Below are 27,686 nucleotides of genomic sequence, written 5' to 3'. Positions count from 1 at the left end.
TCAGAACAAAGTACTACATTTTGTAAGAGGTGTGGATGCTGAGGGTTTTGTGCAGATTGGCGTTTTTGGTCGGTACCCTCGTACAAACCAAACATACCTATCTACTGTAGGAGGGTAGACTCACGATTTGTGCTTTCTCGCTCCGAAAATGTCACACATCCCAATGCAAGTAAATGGACACTCTTGGTTGTTTCAGTTCTCAAACTGATTATTCTTTTTGCATGCTTCTGAATACTATCATTTCTGTACATTACTGTTTTGCTGTACTTGACGCCTGTGTGTGACGCAGCTCAAATTTCTGCTTTTCTCTTGTCACAGGATCAGAGTTATGGATGGAGTCATCTGCTCTACAAGGTGAGCTCTTGGTTGTAATTGGGAGACTTGACAATAGGTGATGGGGTGGTCTATTTTCTGTTCAAATCACGTGTTTCTACAGTACACATAGGAGCTAATTTTGAGCTTGTGAGTTAAATCGCATGAAAACGGCAGAGCAAATCCCTGCCATCTACAAGTGTTGGTCTCCAGTATTTACACAAGACAATTGCTGTAGAACAATTATCCATATTAAAAAGATCCGGTTGTATGTGATATAATCGCTGGAAAAAAACATTGAGGGTGACTCGATATTTTTTTTCAAGACACTAAACACCCTCCCCAACATATTTTAGGACTGGTGAAATAATATGAACAAACTCCAGTCGTAGAATATTTGGAGAAAGTGTAGGATAGTGCCTTTAAACAAAATATAGAGTCACCCTTGATGTAATTTCCAGGGATGATATCACTGGATACCAAAGATCCTACCTGAAGTTGTTGACAGGATTGGGTTAAGAATGAGTTTGTAATGTATGTTGTAATGTATGTGTATTTCAATAAATGCCCTATGATTTATTGCCAGCAACGTTGATGAAATAAAACACGTGTATGATCCTGTAAAATTCTCACTTTGAACATTGCTTTTTTTGGAGGCACATGTGGCGATTCTGTCTGCACAGTCCATTGATACTTATCTTGGTGCATGGGAGGCAGGAATATCCGATACACTCGCTGTATGGCCTGAATACTACTGCTTACTCATTGAGTGTGGTGGCTTAAGGTTTTCACCCAGCCTGACAATCAGTTAGGTGTGAATGGGTGGAGAGGTTAGGGGAGTGAAGGGAGGACAGCTTCGTCTCAACAGCGTTTTTGAAGACACTGGCGCTGTTGAAGGAAGGGGGTTGTTTGAGAAGAACAGTTTGTTTCTGTGTAAAGTATGGAGTTACTTTTTGCAGCCTTCGCAAACTACTATATCAATGGTACTCTAAAAACAGCAGGTAATAGATAAAACCATAAATGAAAGCGAATACTGAACGCATTCACTGCCATCGTGTGCCTTTTTCTACGCACAATCAGATAATATTCATACGCCCCACAACTCAGGTGTTAGATGCACAGTGTACTCAACGCAGTCACTTTACAGATAAACAGGGCATACAGTAAAACATGAAATAATACATCAATGGTAGAATCCGCTGTATACGAGAAAATAATATTGGTGGAGTAATTCAAATCCCAGGTGAAAAGGGGTTAATTGAGAAGAGATTTATTTGGTCTATAGTGTTGAATACCAGGCCTTTGCAAGTAAAGGGTGCATGTTTTGTATTTGCCAATATGCCCTATGCATTCTGCGACATGTAGTTCTCTAATGGTAAAAAAGAAATGTAGATGTGCAAGTCTGTACTGCAGGCATATGATGATGCCAACCCCTGTCCCCCTGACTGTGATGTACATAAAATTGGCAGCATGACTGCCTCAGCCAGTGGCCCCTGGGGACTTAACTGTATTTCCTTTTGTTGTGCCTTCGGCAATACAGTAATGCCTTTACACTATAATGATCCCATAAAAGCAGGACATAATAAATACATTTATTACAATATATTCTGCACAAACAGCAGGGAATTAATAAAAACAAATAATAAATAAGTATTAATAAACACTGGACATATTGGCACGCATCCCACACCTATTCTTCAACCCAAATACATTAGAATAGTTAGGAACGCAGCCAATAAAAAGCAGGGAATATATTAAAACAACAAATAAATCAATAATGTGGGTGTTAAATGTACAGTTTAAATACAAAAGGTATTGGTAGAGGTGCTCGAAGCCTGGGATCAAGTGGATTGAGGGGGCACACAATTGATGATGCATTCACTCATGAGGTGCTCACAAGATTCAAGCCCATGTTCCAGATCTATTACGTGTACACAAGGCAAGTGCTCAACTCCAGAGCTGTCGAAGCTACAAAGAATAACTGGACCCAGAATGTGCCTGAAAAGACACTTATATCTCACTCTCAAGGGAGGGCACTGCAGTGGCAATTTTCGTGATGGTCCCTGATGGGCTGCAAACTGTAGGACTTGGTACTCATCATTCAGTAAGGTGTGAACAGGTGGGGGATGGTAGTAAGAAGAGGGCAGCTTCAGCATAGCAGCGCTTTTGAAGAAGCTGGCCCTGCGCAGGAGGTGCGTTTTTCTGAAAGTGCAGATTGGATACCTACCCAACTGCCACTACCTAAAGGCACATGATGCAGACTCTGTGATAGTCTCGAACCTCGCACTGGCAGCATCACTTCCTCGGCAAACAGTCACCAGGGATTTGTCTGTGTTTCCCTTTCTTGTCTCATAGACAGTACAGTAATGCCTTTAAACTTTACAGTATCCCAGAAAAATAAAGTACATGCAAATAAAAAAAGTTATAATAAATAGTGAACATTCTCACTAGCGTCCCCCCACTTATGGCCTCACAAAAAGAATGTTAAAAGATAACAACACATCCAGTAGAAATGCTGGGGATACATTAAAACAATAAATATATCCCATATATTTAATTCTCAAAGGATGTCTGTGCTTTGGTAACTGGGCATGTGCCCCTCTTCTTCTAAAATTCTGTGAGGCAACCCAAACGCAGGAAATGGGAAGAAAGACAGCCTAGACCCGAAAGGGATGACAGATATTGCAGCCATTGTAGTCAGATAGCTGTATCCTGACCTGTCCAAACAAGTGTTGTGAACAATGAAATTGGCTGAAGATAAATGATAGAATCATGCTTAAAACAGTGTCCCTCACCTTCAAGTGCCTAAATAATGCAGTCCCCCCTTACTTAACAGAGAGAATTGTAAGAAAAACTTCCAACTGCCCCTCTAGATCGACTAGTGCCTTCTGTCTAAACATCCTCAGATTTAAGCTAAAAAGAATCTGGAGGAAATAGTTTCCCAGTGAAGCAGCCCAGTCCTGGAATGCACTACCTATCTCTCTTAGAGCTGACCAATCCTTCCCTAGCTTCAGACGCAATACCTTGAATTGGCTACGATCTAATGACATCTGATCTATCCTCCCCTAGCTTCAGACACCATACCTGAATTGACTACGATCTAATGACATCTGATCTATCCTCTCTGCACACAGATCTGTAACTATCTCTCTCCTATTATGCACTGCCTGAATCTATGTACTATAATTAGTCTTGCTTATCTAGCACTCACCTGACCTTTGTCACCTGATGCATATCATTGCTGTTCAATTTTCTATTATTCTCTGTTTCCCCAGTATCTACATGTAACGTGCCTTGACTATGTAACCTAAGCTTTAAGTATCCTTTTGCATTTGTTGCGCCCAGTTACCTCCGGGTTCAGTGCGCCCTACAAATTAATAAACAAACAAACAAACAAACAAAAAAAATAGACCCAAGTCCAGTGACCAATATTTACTTAGTGACAAAGCATACAATCCGTTTATCACATATATGGATATTCGTCAAATATAAATAAACGTGGTCATTCTTATGTTCCTAAAATTCTCTTTGGTTTTATGCAGACAATCAGAAAATAATTTAGGTGGTTACTCCAGGTTTCTATAATGTGCTTTGCTCACTAAGACCAGTGTAACATTCTTATTTTGATTAGAATATATAGTTGAAGTGATTATTAGAAATAAACATTCTAAATGTTTGCAAAACACCAGCTTACAATGTTACTTCTACTAATACATAATTGTATGTTTTGATAGCTTTTTTTGCTGAGTGCACTTTGTCTCTCACAAAGACCCTTCCTTCTTGGAAAGGGTCATGCTCAGATTAAAACCAATAATCTATTTCTTCTGTGAGCAGAAAGGCAATGCTGCAGTGTACACAAGCACTAACATGATCACAAAATGGAAAATACCCAATACAATTATAGAACCTGCAGCCTTGTTCTCTGGTCACTTAGCAGGGGAGTTCTGGAGTCTGGCAGAGCCCTGACACCCTCCACAGAGCCTATGGACAATGCACCCTCAATGTGATGGTGACATTCCTGCAGGACACAGCATTAAAATGTATGTCTCCAAAGACAAGGCCGTTCCCACCTCAGGGGATGCCTTTGTAACTGCTGCTCCTATTCTATTTTTAACTCAAAAAACATTGCACCTCCCTCCATTAAAGATAACTGCTTTTTCCTTGGTCACACTGCTGTGAGCAACACCTGTGGTGGCTTAAGCAAATGCACACCTGACAATGGAACTCATGCTCGCAGAGAAAAAGAGACAGGTAGCGAGACAAGGTGAGAGCTAGTAATACATGAATCAGGTGTTAAATGTAGTGTTTAGATGCAAAATAACATTGGTGGATGTTGTTATGTATGTCCAGTCTTGTCCTGTCCCGCTGGCTACTTTATGTATGCTGGTAGAATGTTGATGAGTGTGATGATTGGCAGCTCAGCAGAATGTTGGGTGAGTGTTGTATCTGACTGTTCCATGTGTATCAGTTGGGGGCCTGAGGTGGGGATATGAGGATGGCCGGTGGGTTTCCTGCGTGACTCCTGTTCTTTATCATAGCTGAGAGTAACTGGAACTATACATCTGTAGATATGTACAATAAAGATACTTAGATTTACACAGGCTTATATAAGAGTCTGTGTGTGGACAGTTGACCTATTCTACTTTCATTTTACAACATTGTCAACGAGTTGAACCCAGGAATAGTCACAGTGAAAAAAACAAGAGTGGACAGGAGCATTAGGCTGGGAGGATAGCTCAGGGGCAACACGTTTGATTTGGTAGCAAGACAACACATAGCAACACAGGTTTGAATACCGGGCTCGCCCTTAGAAACGTGTCCCCATAATTAAGCGTGTTATAAAAGAACAATTATAATTAAACCAAGTAAGTAGCTGTGGGGGGGGGGTCAGCCACCCACTATTCCCCCATTTGTGACATTCCATCCTCACCTAATGTATGGATCGAAGTGACATTGGGTGCTCTTGTGTGATAGGTCCCAGTCGGCAGCAGCAGTTGACACCCCACAGTTGTGGTCATCATGAGACAGGGCCCTGTAGGCGGATATGCCCACACTCGGCAGCATCAGTGACACCATGAGTGACTGGCGTGCTGTCTCACCCGCGCTCCACTCAGCGTTGGCGCTTCACTTCGTCTTACTGTTTGAGGGTCTGGCACCATGCTGTCCAATTTCCCCTCTAAATGACCTGGTGAGGTTACTTCTAGAGGTCCAACCTGCCCACCCGCAGCACCACTCGCCTCACCTGGGGTTTCGGGCTTTGTCTCTTCGAGGCCTTGTCGATGAGCTCGGTAGTCCTTCTCCTTCTTAAGTGCCGGTGACCTGACATGGATAGAAGCCGTGGTGGATCTTCTATGAGACCACTCCACGGCTCCAGCCCGGGCCAGGCAATACAGGAGGAAAAAGCCTTGGAGCAGAAAAAACCTCCTGGGTGGTCTGGAAGAGTCAGCTGACGAGGACGGGAAGAGAAGGTAAGTATTACCACACACGGTGGTAAGTAAGGCTGCAGTGTCAATAATATGCAGCAAATAAATAAACCAATAGAAGGCAAGCCCTTTCAAGCGAGAGGGTAAGTAGCCAGGGAAGAAAACAACAGGAAGGGAAAGAAAAAGGGAGGTGCCGTGTAACCAGAACTCCGAAAAACACGAAGAGAAAACGGAAAACGTAACAAAGGAGGAGGGCTAAGGAAAAAGAGAGAGAGAGAACGAAAAGTGCCGGTAGAACTGGCAGCAAGGAGTGAGCGAGAGAGAGGGCTTCAGTGTGAAGCAAGAAAACGAGGAAATTACAAGCGTATACACCGCAAAGCAGGAAGGAAGGCTAGAATGGTTGAAACGCGCTGACCGCGGGGAATGCTGGAAGGAAGTACTCCCCACGGCGGTCAAAATGAAAAAAAGGTGCAGCCGTAAGGGGAGAGCGTGATGGAACCATTAATGGCGGCGTAACCGCAGTCACGGCAGCCACCGCCATCCAACCCGTAATGTGACACATGCATATGGATCCCGCAGCCTTGTATTGCCGCTGCGTGTAGTGCATTTGAGGGCAGCTGGTGTTTGTGTTGGGCAGCATCGAAGTGGCCAGGGAGCTCTTTCTTCTCTGATGCATGCTCCTTAATGATGATGTCGGTGAAGAGTGCAACTTCGCCACGTTGCCATCGCCATGACAAAGCAAGCGTCTCCAGTGGATTCACAGAGCGAAAAGAAGGATCCAAATGCATTTGAGGAAAGGCACCAAGGACGTGCTTGCGTGATGATGCCATGGAGGGCAATTAATCCAGAACAGGACTGCAAGACTTGTCCTTGGCCTCAAGGCCAGGGATTGTATCTGTCCAGCCCTGCAATCTCTCCACTGGCTCCCAGTGACTGCAGTGATCAAGTTCAAGACCCTCAGCATCGTCCACAAAGCTTTCTGGGGAAGGGGACCACACTACATCCAACTCTCTCTTCCTAAGCATCTTCCTTATCGAGCTCTCCGCTCCTCCACCTCCAACTCTCTGCGGGTCAGGCGCTACTCCAGGCAGAGAGTGGGGGGTAGATCTCTGTCCTCGGCTGTGGCCTCCCTCTTGAACAGCCTCCTGGCCTCTCTCAAACTTGAGCCGGACAACCTAAGGTTCTGGAAGCAACTCAAGACCTTCCCCTTTGCTTGTGCTTTCTCTCTCTCTCTCTCTCTCTCTCTCTCCGCTCCTGCCCCCCCCTGCTGATGCTCCTGTACGCTATGCTTACTGGTTACGTGGCCACCCATTGAATCTCACGGGCACCAGGCTCCTGCACGACCAGTAGCCCCTTGCACTGCCTCTGGACCTTTCACCCACGTAGGGACTGCATCTGCAACCCTACAGTCCCCTGCCTCCCTGCACTTACTTGAGCCACTACTCTGGCACCACTTAACGCATGTATTATCTTCTTTTTGTCCTCATGAGAGGAATCATCAACTTTACTGCTAGTTGTCTCCCAATTAATATTGCTACCCATTTTCTTTAATCTAGGTAATGATGAAGCCACGACAATTAAAAATACATCTGTTTGGGCCTATTTTGTCCAGTTGCTGGGTGAGTTTCTTTATATACGCATAATATCACCTTTTGTTTTAGCTAGAAACTTACTTGATGGAGATCTTTAACGTTTTAGGCATTTACTACCATTATCCCTGACTCTCCATGAGGGGAAATCTAACTTATGGCAATAACAACACAAATCTGAGCACAGCTAGAATGAAATAACATGGATGCTCCAACAATAAGAAACCCCACAAGGACAGTTTCTCTAGCCAAGTCCTGATGAACATAGATTTTGGATGCATGAACCAAAAGAATAATAATCTCTATTGCGTCCCTCCAATACTGGCCAAGATTATGGTGTAGGACTTTAAAAATCACTTGTCTCCTAGTAGCCTGAGCTTGCATCTTCCTGAATAATATGTTGTGCATTTTATTGATAGCAAGGGCATTAAGAATTTGATTTTGAGTGATTTAATGATTAATGAGTCAATATAATGCCTGAAATCCCGGTCTTTAAAGGTTTATTGGCGGTTTTGGTTTTCCAGTACCATCACAGTCGTCTTTAAAGGATGAATCAATGAAACAACTGTCTTCATTTCATCTAAACCCTTGATATTATTTGCTATCTTAATCTCAGCATAAGAGATTCCCATGCGGATCCTAGCCATTTTACTTTGATATTACTGCAAAATAAGAGATGACCTTGTCAGTGTTCTTTTTTATCACTCTAACACCTGCAGAGGGGGTTTCCAGTGTTGAACATTCCTGGACATCAAGTTTGGATTTTGCGGTGTTGGTAGACATGAAGAGTAATAATGGTGTCTCTCCAGTGTCCTCTGGTATGACTTGATATTTGTACATGTCACTATTTATAAATCATGAGGGGGACAGGCCTCAAGATATTGGGCTGTGTACTACTTTTTGGCTGAAGTAGTATTTTCTAACATGATTAGACTTACGTTCTGTTGAACTGGTTTAGTTTTAGTCACATCTCTTGTCTGAAGTTTTTACAATGCCCTGATCACTTGGTTCTATGTCTTGTATGCATTTACAATAGTTTATCTATTTCATGTAGCTATGTTATTTTGGTATAGTGCCCTGAAACTGGTTAATTCTGAAAAAAATGTACTCTCAATGCAACTATTTTACTACTACTTACTACTCCATCACTGATGTTATGCAAGGCTAGTTGCTAAGATCACCACAGGAACAAGACCTTTGTCTTTGTGTGCATTTGTATCATTATAAAATCAAATATGGTTATCAGTATGAAGACATGTAGACCAAACCTAGCTAATTAAAAGATCTGATTCCCCATCAGAGGTTAAATAAGTTATATACTTCTGAAATAAATTCAGAGTCCCAGCAGAATATGTGAAAATTATCACAGATTGAATCTGTAACACACACAAGGAGAAAGTGTTAATATCATTCCTGATCATACTGAATATATAGAGAAATCAATAGGCCACCCAGCTGCAGTAACTAAGATTGTGAGGCATTTAAATGTTATTTAGAGTCAGCCTTTCAGTCTACCACACATCTCCTGACACGAGGTGCGACATTTCAGTAAGGAAAACATGTAAAATGATTCCTGCAGGAGCCAAAATATTTATGCAGCTCATTTTCTTACCCACATGTCACATAACTAATTATATTAGGCTCAGAGGCCATGCAGCAGTGGCTCATCCCTCTTCAACTGTGATTTCATCAGACTTTCAGAAGCACAGTAGCAGCAAAACCTGCAGTGTAACAAGCAGAGGAGGCTGCCACATGGGCAGCATAGGGATTCCCTCCGCCACGTGAAAGTGACAAGAGTGGCAATACAAGGTTATTGTGCAGTAAACCAAATATAGTAATTTGACTCACGAGGAAAGATGAGCAGAGGGTGTCATAGGCATAGCCATTCTGTGTGTCCTATGGCAGGATTCAAAACGGATCATTGGGAGTATTAAAACACGTTCCTTCACCGCTGAATACACTAAAGCTTACGCACAACTAAAATTAAATTAATCCACTATAAAATCCACTATAAAAGAGGTGGATATAAAATATTAAATGTACATAAATAATAAAGTGGGAAGAGGGAAGTGAAAGGCACTTTGCCTCTGTAATTGCTCTGCAGAGTACACTTAACCCCTCCCCTCATGTCTTGTTCGATTTCACATATCCGGCAATGTTTCTAGACAAGTCCAATCTATGAAAATCTTGTCAAAGCAGTTGCTCCCCTGCTTCTCCACAACCATCAAGGACCACATCAACACCGTCGCTCCAGCCTTGGCCAATTTCTCCAATCACTCTTTTGCCACTGGAACCTTCCCTTGCCCTCTAAAGCACTCCCGTGTGCACCCTTTCCTCAAAGCCCCTTCCCCCCCCGCCGATCCTTCCTCTCTGGCAAACTACTGCCCGATCTCTATCACTCCTTCCCTGGGCAAACTCCTAGAAAAGCTGGCCATCTCACAGCTTACTCTAACCAGTCTGGCTTTAGAACAGCCAGAAGCATGGAAACGACTCTCCTGTACACCTGTGAAGACTTGCTCTCTAATCCCGACGCTAACCTTCCGTCTTTCCTCATTCTGCTTGATCTATCCTCTGCTTTTGATACGGTCAACCATGCCATCCTGCTCAATCGTCTCCGTGACAACCTGGACATCACGGGTCAGGCCCTAGCCTGGTTGACCTCTTTTCTCTCCGATCGACCCTGCCAGGTCCAACTTGTGTCCTTTCTCCCTACCACCTCTCTCTCTACATGTGGTGTTCCCCAGGGTTCTAACCTCTGACCCTGGCTCTTCAACCATTACTTGGCTCCTCTGGCCCACCTCACCTCTACCTTCTGTTCTAACTTTCAGTTTTATGCAGATGACACTCAGCTCTCCTTCAGGCTCCCTCTGCCCTTTCTGCTCTCTCGCTCATAATCTGACTGTCTATCTGTGATTCAGGAATGGTGAGCTTTCAATGATCTCTGCCTTAATGCCAGTAAGACTGAAATCCTTCTCATTGGGAACCCTGTTTCTGCTTTCCCTCTTTCACTATGGCCGCCCACCCTGGACACTTTACCCGCACCTTCCTGTGAGGTGAAGAATCTTGGGGTCATCTTCGACTCCACACTCTCCTTCTCGCCTCACATCTCAGACATCTCTAAGAAGTCACACTACCAGCTGCACCTCCTCAGAGGAATTCTTCCTTTTCTCACTTTCCCCCAGAAGCTCACTGTCTCCAGAGCCCTGCTTCTCTGTAGGCTAGACTACTACAACAGCCCCTTCTGCCTGCCTCTACTCTTCACCCTTTGCAACTAATCCAGAACAGGACTGCGAGACTTGTCCTTGGCCTCAAGGCCAGGGATTCTATCTCTCCAGCCCTGAAATCTCTCCACTGGCTCCCAGTGAATGCAGTGATCAAGTTCAAGACCCTCTGCTTCATCCACAAGGCTTTCTGGGGCCAGGGACCACACTACATCAACTCTCTCTTCCTAAGCATCTTCCTTCTCGAGCCCTCTGCTCGTCCACCTCCAACTCTCTGAGGGTCAGACGCTACTCCAGGCAGAGAGTGGGGGTAGATCTCTGTCCTCGGCTGGGGCCTCCCCCTGGAACATCCTCTGTGCCTCTCTCAAACGGAACATAAGGTTCCGGAAGTAACTCAAGACCTTCCTCTTCGCTTCTGCTTTCTATCTCGCCACTGCTGATGCTCCTGTCCGCTGTGCTAACTGGTTGCCTGGCCACCCACTGAACCTTACGGGCAACAGGCTCCTGCACGCCCACTTGCCCCTTGCACTGCCTCTGGACCTCCCACCCACTTAGGGACTGTATCCGCAACCCTACAGTCCCCTGCCTTCCTGCACTTACTTGAGCCACCACCCTGGCACCACTTATTGCATTTTTGCCACTGCACTCTCCCCCCCGCTGGCACTTCTCCTCTTCCCTCCCCCTTGCACTTGCACGATCTGAATGACACAAGGCCTAGTAATATCGTTGTTTTGTCCTCCCTCTGTCTACCCTTCCTTGTCTTGCAGAAAATGAGGAAAATGGGAAAGTTACTGTAATGCGCCAACTCAATTTTAAGAGTATGTCAATGGTGAGTCAAATCAACATCCAATAGACAGTTCTGGTTTAGGTTTAAATTCAAAATGAAAACATGTTTTACTTCAATATTGACGGTGATTCTCAAAGTTCTTTATTTTTGCGTTCAAATTTCTTCAATCTTGTGATTAGTAGCAAAAACAAATCAAATCTAACATGGTGTTGTCATCACACCTTGCAAATTCCAGAAATAATGCTCACTCATTCTTCAATTATGTGATTGGTAGAAAAAACAAGTCAAGTCTAATATGGTGTTATCATCACACCTTGTAATTGCCAAATTTAATCCTAACTCGACACGTGTTTCCCCATGGAATTTGTGAATGGTTCATCAGGAGAAGGAATGATTTCTAACAGAAAAGGATAAGAAAAAAAAGAGAAATAAAATATTATAGTTATCAAAATTGATTATCTGTGTATTGAAATCATGTTTTATGACTAATCAAATTATAAATCTTCAAAGATAGATATCCATAATTTTGACTCACCATGATTGGTTTATGGTTCAGTGAGTTAAAGTATCTTAAGTTGTTTCCGGGTTGTCTTTCCAATGGCTTCATAAGAGAAATGCCAGGTGTGTGTTTTACCAAAAGGTGCTCTTTCAATTGACTTCAAGATTACCAAAAAGTTAATCTGTTGGTGGTCCAAGGTAAGGCTAACTGTAGGGAAGAGAGAGGTATATAAAGCCTCTGTTTAGATATGGAGAGTTTGATGCTTGGAGAAAAGCATAGGTTTCTAAGGAGCTTTCTGTTACAAAATTCATTATGTCTTACCTTGTATATCCAGTTTCCATGGAAAAACAAAATGGAACGGTTCTTTCCGCCGTGATAAGCTGTAAAGAACTGACCGGGCCAGTTGCGCGATGCAACTGTGTGTAGGTGGACTATCTATAGTGAAAAACGATGCGCGATGACGTCATCATGCCGCGCGCTGCGTTATCTAATGCGGCGTGATGACGTCATTGCGCATCCCACGTATACGGCGTCCATTTTTAGAGCGAGATGCTCATAGTGAAAATTAAAAGGAAAGAAAAGGTTGGTATTGAGTTATACGGGCAAATATCGTTACAAGTACTAGAATTTAAGGTCAATCATTGGATAAATATTTATCGTTCCATTATGTTATGATTGAGGTTGAGTCTATAATTAAATGCTTATTTGCTAGCACAGATATATATGTCAGTAACTAAATGAGTATTTATATTTTGATTTCAGACATTGGGGTCTGATTGGTGGTAAGTTACTGACTAACTAAAAGGAGTTTCAAAAAAATATTTTTTAGCGAATGGATCGATCACAAAAGAGGGTGTGGCGAGAAAATCAAAGCAGATGTACATCTATTATATGAGTCCTAATATTAAGCGAAGGAAAGGTATTCTAAATATGGTAGATCATTACTAAATTTGTTCTTTAAAGCAGACATTTGTGTTTCAGCGGTTAGTCATACTTTTGATCAGTTGTACATATCTATGTTGCATAGAGAAAAGAAGACCTGTCTACAGTCAGTTATACATTTCTGTGTCACAATTCGAACCTGATACGCATGTGTTCATAATACAAATCCATTTACGTTCTTGTTTACGTAACAGTTCCTCCTTGTTACCTCCTCTGGGGGGTAAACGTACTTTCTCCAAGCCAAAAATCTTAAGGTTCGAGATTTCAAAAGTTGGATGGTCTGTGATAATATGGACCGATATGGGGGATCTGAGGTCCTTGTTTCGGATGGCTCTTATGTGTTTGAACATTCTCACCTTTAGTTTTCTTATGGTGCTCCCAATATAGAGTCTACCACATATGCATTAAATTCCATATACAATATATTTTGACTTGCAGTTAATCAATTGATTGATCGGTTTGGTTTTGCCATTTGGAAGATGGATTTCTTTTTTCCCTTGGTGTAGGAGGGGGCATGGTTTGCAGTGCCCACATTTGTAAGTGCCCTTAATGTTGGTCTGAAGAAAAGTCTTTCTTTCACTCGCAATCAGGCTGAGAAAGCTTGGGATGAGCAAGTTCTTAATGGTCGGTGCTCTCCGAAAGCAAATACTTGGAGAAGTGTCCAGGTATTTTTAAGTCCGTGAGAAGAATATTCCAATGTTCGGATAGTATTCGTTTGATTTTCTTAGCTTCAGTGCTATAAGTGGTGATAAACTGAGTTTTGTGTTTCAATGTGCCAGATTTTGGTTTGTCTGTAAGTAAAGACTCTCTTGAAACTTGCTCTGCTTTGCAAATAGCAGTTTTTATGTTTGTAGATCCATAGCCTCTCTTTAAATTTAAGAAAAGTCTTCTGAAGGTTATCTTGAAAGGTGAGAGGTGTGCTACAATTCCTTTTGATCCTGAGGATCTCCCCATGTGGGACTTTATTTATGGTGTGTCTCGGATGATGTGATGTAGCAAAAAGGAGACTATTGCCAGCCAATGGTTTTGTGAACAGTTTGGTTTGAATTTGTGCATTTTCCACAAATAATTCTAAATCAAAGAACTCGATGTTTGTGGAACTTACCGATTTTGTAAAAGATAGATTATATGTATTGTTGTTAAGGTGGCAGACATAGGTGTCTAAGTCCTGGGTGTCGCCTTCCCAAATACACAGAATGTTGTCAATAAAGCGACCCCAGAACTTAATGTTGTTGCTGAAAAGTGGGTGTTTCCAAGCATGCTGTAGTTCGGAAAAAAAAACATAAATAAACTTGCGTATGACGGGGCAAATTTAGACCCCATTCCGGTGCCTTGGAGTTGTTTATAAAGATCGTTGTCAAAGATAAAGATGTTGTTGTGAAGACAAAAATGTAGCATCTCGATAATCATTTTGTTTTGCTCAAGGAAAGAAACTGATCTAGTTTTTAGAAAAAAACATTGTGCTTTCCAATCCTTTTTTGTGCTGAATACTGGTGTATAATTGGACAACGTCTAAGGTTACAAATAAGTAATTTTCTTCCCAGGTGTGTCCTTCCTTGTCTTGTCTCGCCTAGAAACACTTGTGTGCAGGCGCATCATAAATGACTTATCATATCATATCATATCATATCATATTGAAGGCAGTTCACAAACTGGAGGACAGGCAAAATGTGAACAATGCTTACATAACATTTTTTGACGGGGAAACCATAAAACAATTATAACAACAATTCATTTCCCCTTACAACAGGTGATTGGGACATTAATCAATGCTTAACCATTCATGGCAAGGAAAAGCATCTGTAATCTTTGTAAAAACCTTGAGTACCCTTTAAACAGATGACATAAAAGACATATCGGGAGCTGAGGGCCCACGAGGATAGATCAGGGGAAACACGCTCGCCTTGGAAGCAAGGTGACGTTGCTCAACACAGGTTCGATCCCCGGGTCTGCTCTTAGAAACCTATTGGTATTAAGCGCGGTATAAATAACCAATTATAATTATAATGATACAATAAGACCTAAACTGGCCCTGCTATGCCGCAGAAGGGATGAAGCCTAGTTACTTCTAGATGGTGTTAAGTACTTATTTGTTTTTGTGCTGTTTGGTCATTATGGTTACTGACTCTGAGGCAAGAAAGGTGTTAGGAGAAAGATGGTCCATCTTCCAAACACCAGAATAGTTTGAAAACAACTGCAACATGGTTGTCTTTATAGACATTCCTTCTCTGCTGTAGATCTCAGGAGCCAGCTGAAGGAGCTGTTGACCAACAGCCTGCCAGCAGAAGACCACATTGACATATTGCAATAACAGCTAGATTGAATGGGTGTGGCAACTAAACAGTGGGCCAGTGCATTGGCACAGGTAACCTCCTGTCAGCCAGCAATGGATACCACCAGAGAGTGTGAGGCTTGTACTGTGTTTTCAGGCAAGGAGCACGTAAAGTCACAGGTTGCACATCTGAAGCTGTCCACCACAATAGAACATCAGTGTTCTAGCTACACAAGTGTGAGATAAGTACTGGAAACACATCAGGGAAAGAGACAGATAAAGGCAGAGATAGGCAAGAACAGCAAGAGGTCCTACATCATTGACCGGTTTGAGGACGAGGAGAGTTGCAGCAGAAAGAGGTGGGTCGCAACCATCGCTTTAACTTCTCTAGATGAAAGGATAAAATAATTTGAAAGTGCCAGCTGCAGGTGCAGTGAGGTCCTTCTTTATCTTCTTCTACAGGGGGCTGAAGCTTCATCAGCTGGTGCCAGCAGAAGATAGGCCAATGCAGTCTCCAGCTAGTGTCAAGGTTAACTTGTTGCTTTGGGAGAATACCACAAACTGAGAGAAGACACGCTAAAAAGTATCATTAGAGAGCTCAGCAGGGTGTCCATGTCTGAAGGAGCTCTTTTTCAAGCAAAGAACACCCAGATTACATTGTATTTCTGACATGCCTTTTTCAAAACAATGTATACTCACTGTGAGGTTTTTACCTATGTAGGTTCCAAAGACTATGATTAATTCGGTCCAAAACCCATTCAGTTCAAAACACAGGTTGGAGCGAGGACATAAGCTGTGGCAAAACAATTATGCATTCCATATAACAGTCTAAGGTCCAAGAAGAACAAAAGAGATTTGAGGAATGTTAATAAAACATATGTAAAGTATAACCATTGTCCCGGGTCCAATTGCTCTAGTCTACGAGACTTTGAGGTCAGTGTTACTCTTAATCATTCACTGTCCCTTGAGGTTCCAAGAGTCTGGGACTCTTCAGTGCTGGTCGATGGCAAATGTTGGCCCCACTAGTCTTTGCTGCTTGGATTCCAGATGACAGTTGATTTCTTTCTGGCCTGTAATATCTGGATATTCATGCTTCGTCATTGTCATGCCCCTCAGCCAATGGTTGATTGGATCCTTACACTTAACACTAAACTCACCATAGACTCAATTACCCCCCTTAGCTGGACGGACCATTTCTGCTTAGAATTCACCCTCATGAGTGATGATCCCTGTCCTCCCAAGGCTAAAGTAACGGACACCTTTCAAAGTAGAAACCCTTGGAAGCTCACTGTAGAGAACCTTGCCCCTACCCTCAACAGAACACTAGAAACGTATGCAGTCATCAGCAACGATCCTAGTGCCATTGCCGAGTATTACCATAAATGCCTCTCCCTTACTATTGATGAAGTAGCTCCTATCACAACTAAATGGCAACGTGCCAACAAAAAGACTCACTTCTGGTTCAACAAAGAACTAGCCTCTCTAAGAAGGACCAAAAGCTCTCTTGAACACACCCATAATAAACACCCCACTCCTGACTCGTCCAAAGCCTTCAAGGACACCAATAAAAGCTATAAAACAGCCATCATTTCCTATAAAGCTAACTCCTACAACACGCGCATCAGTAATACAGCGTCAAACTCTAAAGAACTCTTCTCTATCCTTAGAGAATTAGAAAACCCCACACCAACCGTGACCTCCGCCAACTCCAGTAAAGAATGGTGCACCATCATACAAGACGCTCTTGCCTACAAAATTGCTTTGCTACAAAACAAAATAACCACCAAAAGACTGATATTATCAGATAAAAATACTTCAATCCCTAACCCCCTCCCCACCCTCAACGATAACCCTAACTCCCTATTCCACTTTGCCCTAGTCACCCAAGAATTAGTGTTTGACACCATCTCCAAGTTAAAAGCCTCTAATTGCAAAGGGAACAGCGTCCCAGCTAAATTAGTCAAAGCATGTGCTTCCACCCTTACCCCTACTATCACCAATTTTGTCAATTCCTCCTTCACCACCAATACAGTCCGAACCAGCATCAAAGAAGCTTAGGTTACCCAACTGCTAAAAAAACCTACTCTGGACTTCACAATACTGACCAACTATCGTCCAATGACCACGGTCCCATTCCTACTTAAACTCATAGACAAAATAGCATACAATCAAATCCAAGTACACCTGGAACAGCACCAGCTACTCGGAACTAGACAATCAGGTTTTAGGCTAAATCATAGCACGGAAACAGCCCTCCTGGATCTCAAAATCCAGATGGATACTATCAGAGATTCATGGAAACTTTGCATACTCCTGTTGTTAGACCTCTCCGCGGCATTTGACCTTGTAGACCATGACAAACTGTGCACCTCACTTGCAAAGGATTTCAACTTCTCTAATGATGCCACTTTGTGGGTGAAATCCTTCCTAGCAGAACGCACTTCCAGAGTCTCCATAGGCAAAGAAGCTACCGATCCCATCCCAGTCCCCATCGGAGTACCCCAAGGATCATGCCTCTCTCCTAGACTATATAATGCCTACACAAAGCTCCTCTTCTCAACATTAGACGATACGGGTGTCATCTATGCCAATTTTGCAGATGACACCCAGATCCTCATACCCATCTCAGGTAATTATGACCAGTACACTGTGACCATTAATATAATATATGCCATCATCCAAAATTGGATGGTACTAAATAGTCTCTGTCTCAACAATGAGAAGACAGAAGTTCTCATTGTGGGATCCTCATCTAAAATAGCTGCCCTCCACCCAGATTACTCTTCCATCAAAATCGACGGTACTCTAATTCCAGTACTGAAGCAAGTGAAAACATTAGGCGTTTACCTAGATGCTAACCTCACGATGACTGAACATATTAACACGCTCTCATCATCCACGGCTTATGCATCCAAACTTATCGCTCTAAATCGATAATTTCTGACCCCAACCAATTGCCTCACCTTAGCCAGGGCCTTGGTATCATCTAAATTGGATTACTGCAATGTGTTATTGCTAGGGACCTCCAACTCCAACCTCACTAAATTGGAACTTTTGCAAAATAAAGTTTTTAAGGGCACCATTACGGTAAAAAAAAAAGTCTGATCACATCTCTAAGACAAGGAAGGATGCCCACTGGCTACCCATCAAAGCTAGAATTATCTTTAAAACACTATGCATCGCACATAAATGTCTTGCCAAAAAAGCCGCTATCTACCTCAACAACACCCTACAGATAAAAGAATCCACTAGATCACTGAGATCCAATGACAATCTACTATTAGTACCCCCTCGCTACAAAACTACCAGAGGGGGGGGGGCTAGCAGCTTCCGTGTTCTAGCTCCTAAACACTGGAACACCCTCCCCCTCAATATCAAAAAAGAGTCTCTCACCCTGGCTTTAAGAAACGACTAAAAACTTGGTTATTTAACCAATATTAGCATATGGAGCTGCTATTCCTTGCTAGCACAAGCTCACCAGCCAAACCTGAAAATTATGATTATGTTGCACCATATTTTGTCTGTTAATAATTTCTGTAACAATGTATGACCAATGCCAAATCTGTCTGTAACCATGCCGTGATACCCCAGGGTCTGGCGTGTAACAAATAAATAAATAAAATAAAATAATAAAATAAATGGTGATGTGTCATTTCTGAAGGCAGCCATTGGCTTTGGTCATTGACTCAGTAGCCCTCACAGGCTCTGTTTGCTGTACACTACAGGTTCCTCTTTCTCAGTGAGCGTTCCTACCACAGGTTTTCAGTGAGCCCCACGTACCCGGATTCTCAGTGAATACTCCTGGCTCAGATTCCTAGTGAACCCTCTGCCTCAAATACTCACATCTAGTCTTTGTCTTCCTCTCTCTCTCTGTTTTTCTCTCTCTGGGTCTTTCCACATTTTCTCCCTACCAGTCTCTGAGCCCATACTAACAAGGTTAACCAATTTTATAGTACTTGTCCTCTGGCTTTATCCCAGAGTGGGCCTCCATTGGTCTCGCCACTTGCCTTAGGACCTTCTCTAGATGTTGTCCCTGTTTGCTTGGCTAATTATGTTATTCTGTCTTGGACCCCTCTGCCCGCGTCCTCCTCTTCTCTGTCCCTCCTCTGTTTCCATCTTCTACCTGCTTTTAATGTCCTCCTCTTTCCTCCGATCACTTCTCTCCTCCAATCTACTCCTGCTCCATCTCTCCTTCCTCTTTATTTCACTTTCTGTCCTTGAACTCTGTCTTATCCCTTCCTTCATCCTCCTCGATTTTTCCCTCCTCCTGCCACAACATTTCCCTTGTTTTGTTTCCTTCCTCCTCTTTCTTGATCTTTCTCTACTTCGCAGTATCCTTACACTTGCACTGCTCGATAACAACCTTCACCCAAGCTCCCTCAACTGGTGTTTTCCCCCACCCTTTTTCTATAGCCTTATGAGGGAAATGGGACGCTACGGGTTTTATCATTGACACCACAGCCCTGTTGATGATGGAAGTACTGGAAAGGTCCATGTACATTAGCCCTTCCCCATTACCATGTGTATCAGATTGTGTTTGGATTCCTCGTTGCGGCCTGCATCCCCACGGGTCTCCACGGGTCAAGACAAACAGGGAACCACAATCTTGGAATCTGACTTTTCTCATCCTGGATTCTTTCTGTCCATGTGTGTATCCCTGCACTGCTACTTCTGATTCCCCTCATCTGCACACTGCCTCCTGTTTGAGATGTGCTGCAGAGAACCATGGATGACATTGGGTCCATTGTCTGACTTGCAGAAAATGCTTGTTTGTAATCTTTTTCTTCGGCATTCTATCTGAAACTAGCATCCGGCTCACAGATGTCTATAAGTTTCAGCATTTGACTGTTTTATACTGAGTTGGATATAGCTAGAGTAGCTGTTGAGGGTGGGGATAGTTAGGTAGCTTTCTGAGATGCTCCATGTACCTCCTACAGGGTCACCATTGTTAAGCAGGCAGCTATCCCTTTGCCCAAAGTCCCTCTCACCCAATGTCCTCGCCTCTCAACTGCAAAATCATTACATCACCCAGATGGTAATTTAATCATCCTTCTATATTCACCATTCTGTGTGCAGTACAATGTGACCTACGGCAACTGCCACAAGAGGCAATTTGAAATTAATTTGGGAGCTGAAATGTAAGTGCCATAACAGGGAAGTATGTGTTTTAAAAAGAAATTTCTTCAGAGTAAAGAACATCCTCTTCACTCTCCTACTTCACCTTCCCACCTCTGGTCTAGTGTTGTTGTTTACTCATTATTTTATTTGAATCTTTTTGTAGAGAGCAACCTGGCGAGAGGGGCTGTAGTGCTGTTCACTAAATTCTAACAAAAATAAGCATTACAATAGGCAATGCATTTGGCTTTTGTTTAGGCATTTCTCTAACATGGGGTCTTGCATGGATTCACATGCTCAAGAATATTCCCCGTCCACAGGCTGGGAATTCATGGTAAAAAAGAAAGCAGTTTCGCTGTATACTGATAACTGCGTGTCTCCTGTACAACCATTCACTATCCTTTGGGTCATACTGCTCCCAGCCCATTACACTCATCCTCCTAAGCTCCACCCCTGGTGGCCATCTTCAAATCTTTACCACAATCAGAAATCCGGAGTCTGTTCCCTTTGCTCCTCGAGAATTGTGACGTGTTTCTTATTTTTTGGCTAGTTTTCAATAGTTTTCTTGGACCTTTTCCTCATCGACCGCCACATGTTGACTACCGGCAGCGGGGACACGTTGTCGGCGAAGATCGAGTTTCCATTGTTGGATCTTCTCTCTGCGAGTACGGCAGGCCCAGGCTTGGGCCTACATCGCACCTTGACGATGTCCAACGTGGACAAGAGAAGTCTCTTCAGGGCCAGCAAATTCTGTGACCTGAAGAAAGTTTATGTTGTGGATCGTCACCTGAAGTGCCTGTACTGTCTCCACCTAGACCACAATGAAGATGGGTGTGAGATCTGCTGTGGCTTCCTGGCGAAGATCAAGAGGGATCGCTACATGAGGTTGGTAGCTTGGATCGAATAGGAGAACGATTCCAACGCGGCCTCCTGGTGCAGTCATGCCTTGTCAAGGACCGGCAGGCCCCACGAGCATGCTCTCTCTGAGAAAAGGAGTTCCTTTGGGGATGCTCCTTCCGAGGAGATCCAAAAGAAGGCTAAACACCACGCATCTGCTCCCATGAAGGACGCAGCTGCCATAGGTTCTGTTTCTGGAAGGGGCCGTTCCCCATTGGAGGCACCGTCGATGGTAAGCCTATCGGCTGGTAGGGTGCCTTCTGCGATGAAGTCCCTAACCCCTTCCAAGCACAGGTTTTTTCCAAGGACAAGTCATCGAAGGAGAGACCTGCAGTAGTCCAGTCGGCGGCTCCCTCCCCTTCGTCTCTGTGGGTCCCAAGGGCCCCATCGACAATGCCTTTGTCTACCAGGGCCACACCTCATTGACGACGGCTTCGTTTGCCAAGAACACCACCTTGGCAATGGCCTCTAAGACGATGACCACAACACTGTCTATAACCACCATTTCGGGGACCACCTTGCCAGCGACCCCGTCGACAACATCCACTATGTTGTCGACAAAATGTTCGGCAGTGATCATCGCTTCCACATTCACGACAACGACAATGCCAAGGGTGGCTTTGGCTCCATGGCCTTCGTCTGCTGTACCAAACATGATCTAATTGGCGGCGCAGCCAATTCTGCAAATCTCCATCATCGCCTTCTTCCAAAGGACTCGGGTAGGACAAGGTAGTTGTTGCATCCGTCTGACTTCCTGCCAAGATGCGTGAGGGTGTATCCCCCAGCTCCTGTGGGGTCTCAGAGGAAATATCACATCTATAGCAGTTCTGAGGACGAACATCTGCCTGAGGATTTCTACTCAGACCATGAAGGGGGCCAAGGGCCCATGTCCCAGGAGAGCTCTCCATGCCAGGAACCGTACCAGCCATTTGGCCCTCCAAGGGGTTTTAGCCCAAATCCATTTCCAGCTGCACCCTTTGCACATCAACTAGCACCCAGGGATATGTCACTAGACATCCTCACCACCCTACACACCATGGTGGTGGAAATCCAGCAGAGGCTGCCCGGTGCTCCTGCACCTGGGCTGGTCCGCAGTCCTCCCAGGCCTCCATCCAGGAGTCCCCGCAAGCAAAGTCTTTCCAAGCCGAAGCGTCAGCCAAGCCCTCCCAGGCCAATTCATCAGCGGACGCCACCCCATAGGGCCTTGACCCCACTGGAGGAAGAGCCACCGCGTAGACACCGGACCTCATTACAACGTAGGCTGAAGAGGGTTAACGGCGCCAGTAGAGCTGCTGGCGCTGTTAACCCTCTACCGCCTCATTACGAGGTCTGCTTGCGGGACCCGCTAAGGACGCCTGATAAAACCAGGTAAAACCAAGCGTCCTTAGCGGGACCCGCGAGCAGACCAGGATGCTAACAACGGGCCCATCATTAACGGGCCCGTTGTCAGCATCCTCCTCATTCCCATTGTAGCCCTATCGGGGCTCAATGGGAATGGGGATGTACCGGGTCCGGGTTCCTGGAATGGGGAAATACTGGGCCCTCCAAGGTCGGAATGGCCCGGTATTTCCTCATTCCAGGAACCCGGACCCGGTACCCGGTATGGGGTAGCCAAGCCGCAAAAATTGGCATGGCTACCTCCATACTTGTAATGAGGCCCACTGACACTAACACAGCTACCACGGCTACTTATACAGACAAGTTTGAAGATTATGTCCCTGCTGATGGGGAGCCTCTGGGTACCGATAAACCCTCCATGCCATGATCTCACAGGCGTCCAAATTCTTCAGTCTGGTACCATAGGAGATGAAAAAAGAGGGGGTTCTCTTTCAGCAGCGGGAGTCCTCAAGGAAGACTGTCATGTCGGTTGGACGACGTCTTGGAGTAAGGATTGGACCTTATGTAGACGCCAGGTACAACACCCTCCAAGACAGAGAGGCTGAAGAAGAAATACAGGGTCTTGGACTCAGCCCCGAGGTACCTCAAGTCGCAGCCTACTCCGAACTCGGTGGTGTTGGCTGCCGCCATGAAGCGTTTGTTCAATCCATCTTCCTCTTCCATGACACGGACTGCAAGAAGCTAGATGTGGTTGGCAAGCACATCATCTACAACACGGCTTCAACCGTCAAGGCCGCCAATGCCCTCGCCATCCTGTCTCGTTACGACAGGGAGCTTTGGTTCAAGCTTGGGCCGATATTGGATTTCCTGCCAGACAACAAGAAGGGCGAGGTCCTGGCCCTGTTCCAGGAGGGTGCAGTGGTATTGAATCAGGCCATCACAATGGCGCTGGACATAGCAGACTCCGGTTTCCACCAGATGGGTAATAGTGTGGACCTTGGACATCAGGAATGGCTGAAGGCCACGTACTTCTGGGCGGACGTGCAGTGCAAGGTTGTGGACATGCCTTTTGACTGAGACAACCTGTTTTAGAAGGCAGTGGATGTGATGCTCCAGTCTATCAAGATTGACACACAGACAGAGTGCTGTCTGGGGACCCTGCAGAAAAGAAGATCATCCTTTCGTTCCCCAAGAGGAAGGGTCTCCAGGTCCTCCAAGGGGTAAACTACCCCCTATCGTTATCCCTCCCGCTCCACCACCCAGGAGGCCCAGGGGTCGCTCCCAGGCCTATGGCAGCAGAGGCTAGTGTTGTCGTCGTCCGCAGGCCAGGACACATGCCAAAGCAGGCCTGAACCGGTCACAGACTCAAGCCCCCACTTTCGCTCCCCAGTGGAAGGCCGGCTATCAATCTTTTCGAACAGTGGAAAAATATCACCATGGACAAATGGGTGCTGGACATTCTTCAGCAAGGACATGCCTTAAGTACTTAAAGTCCCAGAAGTTCAGGATGGTCACGTTGCAGCATGAATACTTTCACATCCCCATTGACCAGAAGCATCGGATATTCCAGGGACAGCACTACCCATTCAAGGACCTGCCCTTCGGCCTAAAATCGGCTTCAAGAGTGTTCACAAAGTACTTGGCCCCAGTGGCAATGCATCTACGCTACAAAGGCATCCACGTCTCCCCTTATCTGGGCAACTGGCTCATTTGCTCCCGCTCTCACGCGCTGGGCGACTCAAGACGCAGCAGACACCATACACCTTCTGGCGGCACTCAGATTCTCCATCAATTATCCAAAGCCCTGCGTGGTACCATTGCAGAACGCTCTCTTCCTAGGCGCCTTCCTCAACACGGTTGCATGCCTGGTGACTCCCTCGGAGGAGCGGGTATTTTCACCTACAGAAGGATACTTCTGCGAGCCAGACAAGCCAGATTTGGGGGGCCCGGTCCAGTCCGTCTTCCGAACCCTGCGCATCACCTTAGAAGAGGTCACAGCAGCGCGAACCAGGCCAGCGCCTCCGTGGGAGTCAGGTGAGCGTAACAGAACGCGAAGCCTTCCTACAAATTCCCACCCAGGCGCTATGGAAAGTTCTGAGACTGATCAGTTGGCCCAATTACTGGGGGAATTATGGGCCGAAGTACATGCCGCTCGTCAAGAGACTAATGCCCTCAGGAGGGAATTAATAATATCAAAGGAAATAACTGATGACCTGGCCAGACAGCTTTTGCAAGGTCAAGCTGGGCAAACTCCTCTACCCGGTTCCGGAGGGAACCCCGCTCCTGTGGTTTCCAGTAACCCTGTGCAGATTAATCTACCTGGAAACATGCTGCTGGCCCCACCCGAACGCTTTGCTGGGGACCCCAAACGATTCGCCGTATTCATGAATCAGTGTCGTTTGCACTTCCTATGCAGACCTGGGGCCTTCCCTAATGATCAGACCAAGGTAGCCTTTGTATTGTCATATCTCAGCGGCTGCGCTGCCGATTGGTCAGTTCCACCGGTTACTCAAGATGACCCGATTCTCTGTGATTTTCAAAGGTTTCAAGCAAGCATGGAAAGGTTATTTGCTCGACACTCTCAGGGCAGGCTCTGGATGACGAACTTCTATCCCTGCGACAGGGCAATCAGGACCTCCTATCCTATATTCCAACCTTTAATAGACTAATTGTGGAAACGGGATGGCCAGAGGATAAAAGAGTCACGTTGTTTTATCGAGGCCTTCGCGGAGAACTTAAAGATGTCTTGGCCCAAGTTGTAAATCCGCCCCAAGAATGCACAGAGTATATAGACTTAGTGGTCCAATTGGATCACAGACTTTAAAACAGAAAAGCAGATCGGTCCAGGTTTGAGACCCGGGTGTTGGTCAAGACCCATGCTAATCCCAAGGGAGTTGATGTCTCTGAGCCTATGCAAATTGGAGGGGTTAAAGGACCCTTAACTCAAAAGGAACGTGAAAGGAGGCGGCAGTTAAAATTATGTCTTTATTGTGGGAATTCTGGACACTTTCTACGAGATTGCCTGGCAAAACCTCCCCGAAAGGCCGTAGGAGCCGCTGATAAAAACCATGAAGACTCTGTTTCGGGAAACGACTCCGCCCGACAAGTGTAGGGGTCCGCTTGCCGAGCTTGAAAACTAACTCTCAGACCTCGCATTTCATTGTGCCAATGGTTCTCGTAGATCCAGAACAGCCTAAGCGGTTGCATGCAATAAAGGCATACATCGATAGTGGGGCTATTGGAAACTATGTGGATCGTGAATTGGTCTCTAGGATTAACCTCCCTCTCCGTCCTAAAACCAGCAAAGATGTCATCACCACAGTCGATGGAACTGAAATTGCCTCTGGACCGGTAACACATTCCACTACTGAGGTGACTCTTATTGGTCCCGACGGCCATCGGGAGGGTGTTGTGTTTGATGTAATCAAGGCTCCACAGTTTCAGGTTATTCTTGGAATCCCTTGGTTAGAGACACATAATCCTCGAATTGATTGGCGAGCTAAGAGAATAACCTTCCCGGATTCTACACAAACCTGCTACCCAGAAAACCTGAAGATTAATCTAGCATCTGTAACCTCTGCCTCCATGCAACTACCTCCGGAATACCAAGACTTTCAGGACGTCTTCCAAAAGGAACAGGCCAACACGTTACCTCCTCACAGATCGTACGATTGCCAAATAGATCTGGTGCACAACCCCCTTGTAGCAGGATTTATGCCCTTACCGAACCTGAGAATCTGCATTTGAGACAATATTTGGATCAATACCTAGCTAATGGTTTTATTCGCCCGTCAAAGTCCCCGGCATCATCGGCTTTGTTCTTCGTGCCCAAAAAAGAAGGCGACCTTAGAACTTGTATCGATTACCGCGCATTGAACCAGATAACGGTTAAAAACCGTTATCCTCTGCCTCTGATCCCTGAACTCCTTGACCAGGTGAAGGACGCTTGCATATACACCAAGTTAGATCTCCGGGGGGCTTATCATCTGGTACGAGTTAAAGAAGGCGACAAATGGAAAACTGCCTTCCGTACTAAATACGGATTATTCGAGTACCAGGTGATGCCTTTCGGATTGTGTAACGCGCCGGCTGCCTTCCAATACTTCATGAATGATGTCCTTCGGGAACTCATCGATGTTTGTGTTGTCGTATATATCGATGACATTCTGGTATACTCCTCTTCGGAATCTGATCACAGTAAACACGTCAGGGCAGTACTTGAAAAACTGCGCCAACACAAACTATTTGCTAAATTGGAGAAATGTGTTTTCCATACCACAGAAGTCGAGTTTATAGGTTTCATCCTGACACCCAAAGGAGTCCGAATGGACTCAAGAAAAGTGGATGCCATCCTCAAATGGCCATCACCTAGCTCTGTAAAAGGGGTTCAAAGCATGCTCGGCTTTGCCAATTTCTATTGCAGGTTTATCCCGGAATGTTCACGCGTGGTACAACCCATTACTGCACTCTTGAGGAAAAATAAACGTTTTGAATGGTCTGAAGAAGCCGAGCAGGCCTTTCAGGATTTAAAAGCCAAGTTTACCTCCGCACCTATATTGAAACGCCCGCGTCCAGATCTCCCTTATGTTGTCGAGACTGACGCATCCAGCCTAGCCATGGGAGCTGTACTGTCCCAAAGAGATCCCGAAACCAACCAACTGCATCCCGTAGCATTTTGGTCCAGAAAATTCTCGGCACCCGAGGTTAATTATGCAATCACGGACAAAGAACTGTTAGCCATTAAGTCCGCTTTTAAAGCCTGGCGGCATTATCTGCTTGGCGCTCGACATACCATCACAGTGATCACTGATCACCGGAATTTACAGTATTTGAAAACCGCCAAGGCTCAGTCATCACGGCAGCTCCGATGGGCTTTGTTTTTCGCTGAATTTGATTTTGTGATTACCTATCGACCTGGCTGCAAGAATGGCAAAGCAGACACCTTATCCCGAATTGGAATGGGAGAATCTGATACAAACTCAGAACCAGTACCAATAATTCCCGAACAGAGGATTCTAGGCATGACTTTGTTACAGACGCTTGAAGACATTCAAGCCAGAGTGAAACAACTCCTGGACCCTACAACCTTACAGGAATGGATACAAAAGGGATCAGACTTTACCATAGATAATGGTTTACCTTATTTCCAAGGACGCTTATTCCTGCCACATAAGGAATTACACAAACTAGTTATTTCCAGTTATCATGATACATTAATAGAGGGACACCCCGGTATTGCCAAGACAGAGGAAAAGGTGAAACGACAATTTTGGTGGCCCTCTTGGCGAAAA

At 44.9% G+C, this 27,686-nt stretch overlaps 1 protein-coding gene across 1 annotated transcript in view; it reads left to right on the top strand.

The window, feature by feature from the left end:
* The first annotated feature begins 321 nt into the window (after positions 1-321).
* The window catches only part of SPDYA (speedy/RINGO cell cycle regulator family member A), a 1,164,271-nt gene continuing 1,136,906 nt past the window's right edge, over positions 322-27,686 (top strand). The window contains exon 1 of the mRNA XM_069608721.1: positions 322-354. The gene's annotated coding sequence lies outside the window, so the exon portion shown is untranslated. The remainder of the gene's footprint in view (positions 355-27,686) is intronic.

This window comes from Ambystoma mexicanum, chromosome 4q (assembly GCF_040938575.1).
Source record: "Ambystoma mexicanum isolate Mex_15411 chromosome 4q, UKY_AmexF1_1, whole genome shotgun sequence".
Taxonomy (NCBI): domain Eukaryota; kingdom Metazoa; phylum Chordata; class Amphibia; order Caudata; family Ambystomatidae; genus Ambystoma; species Ambystoma mexicanum.
Note: the sequence above shows the minus strand (reverse complement) of the source record. Positions and strands in the feature narration are given on the sequence as shown.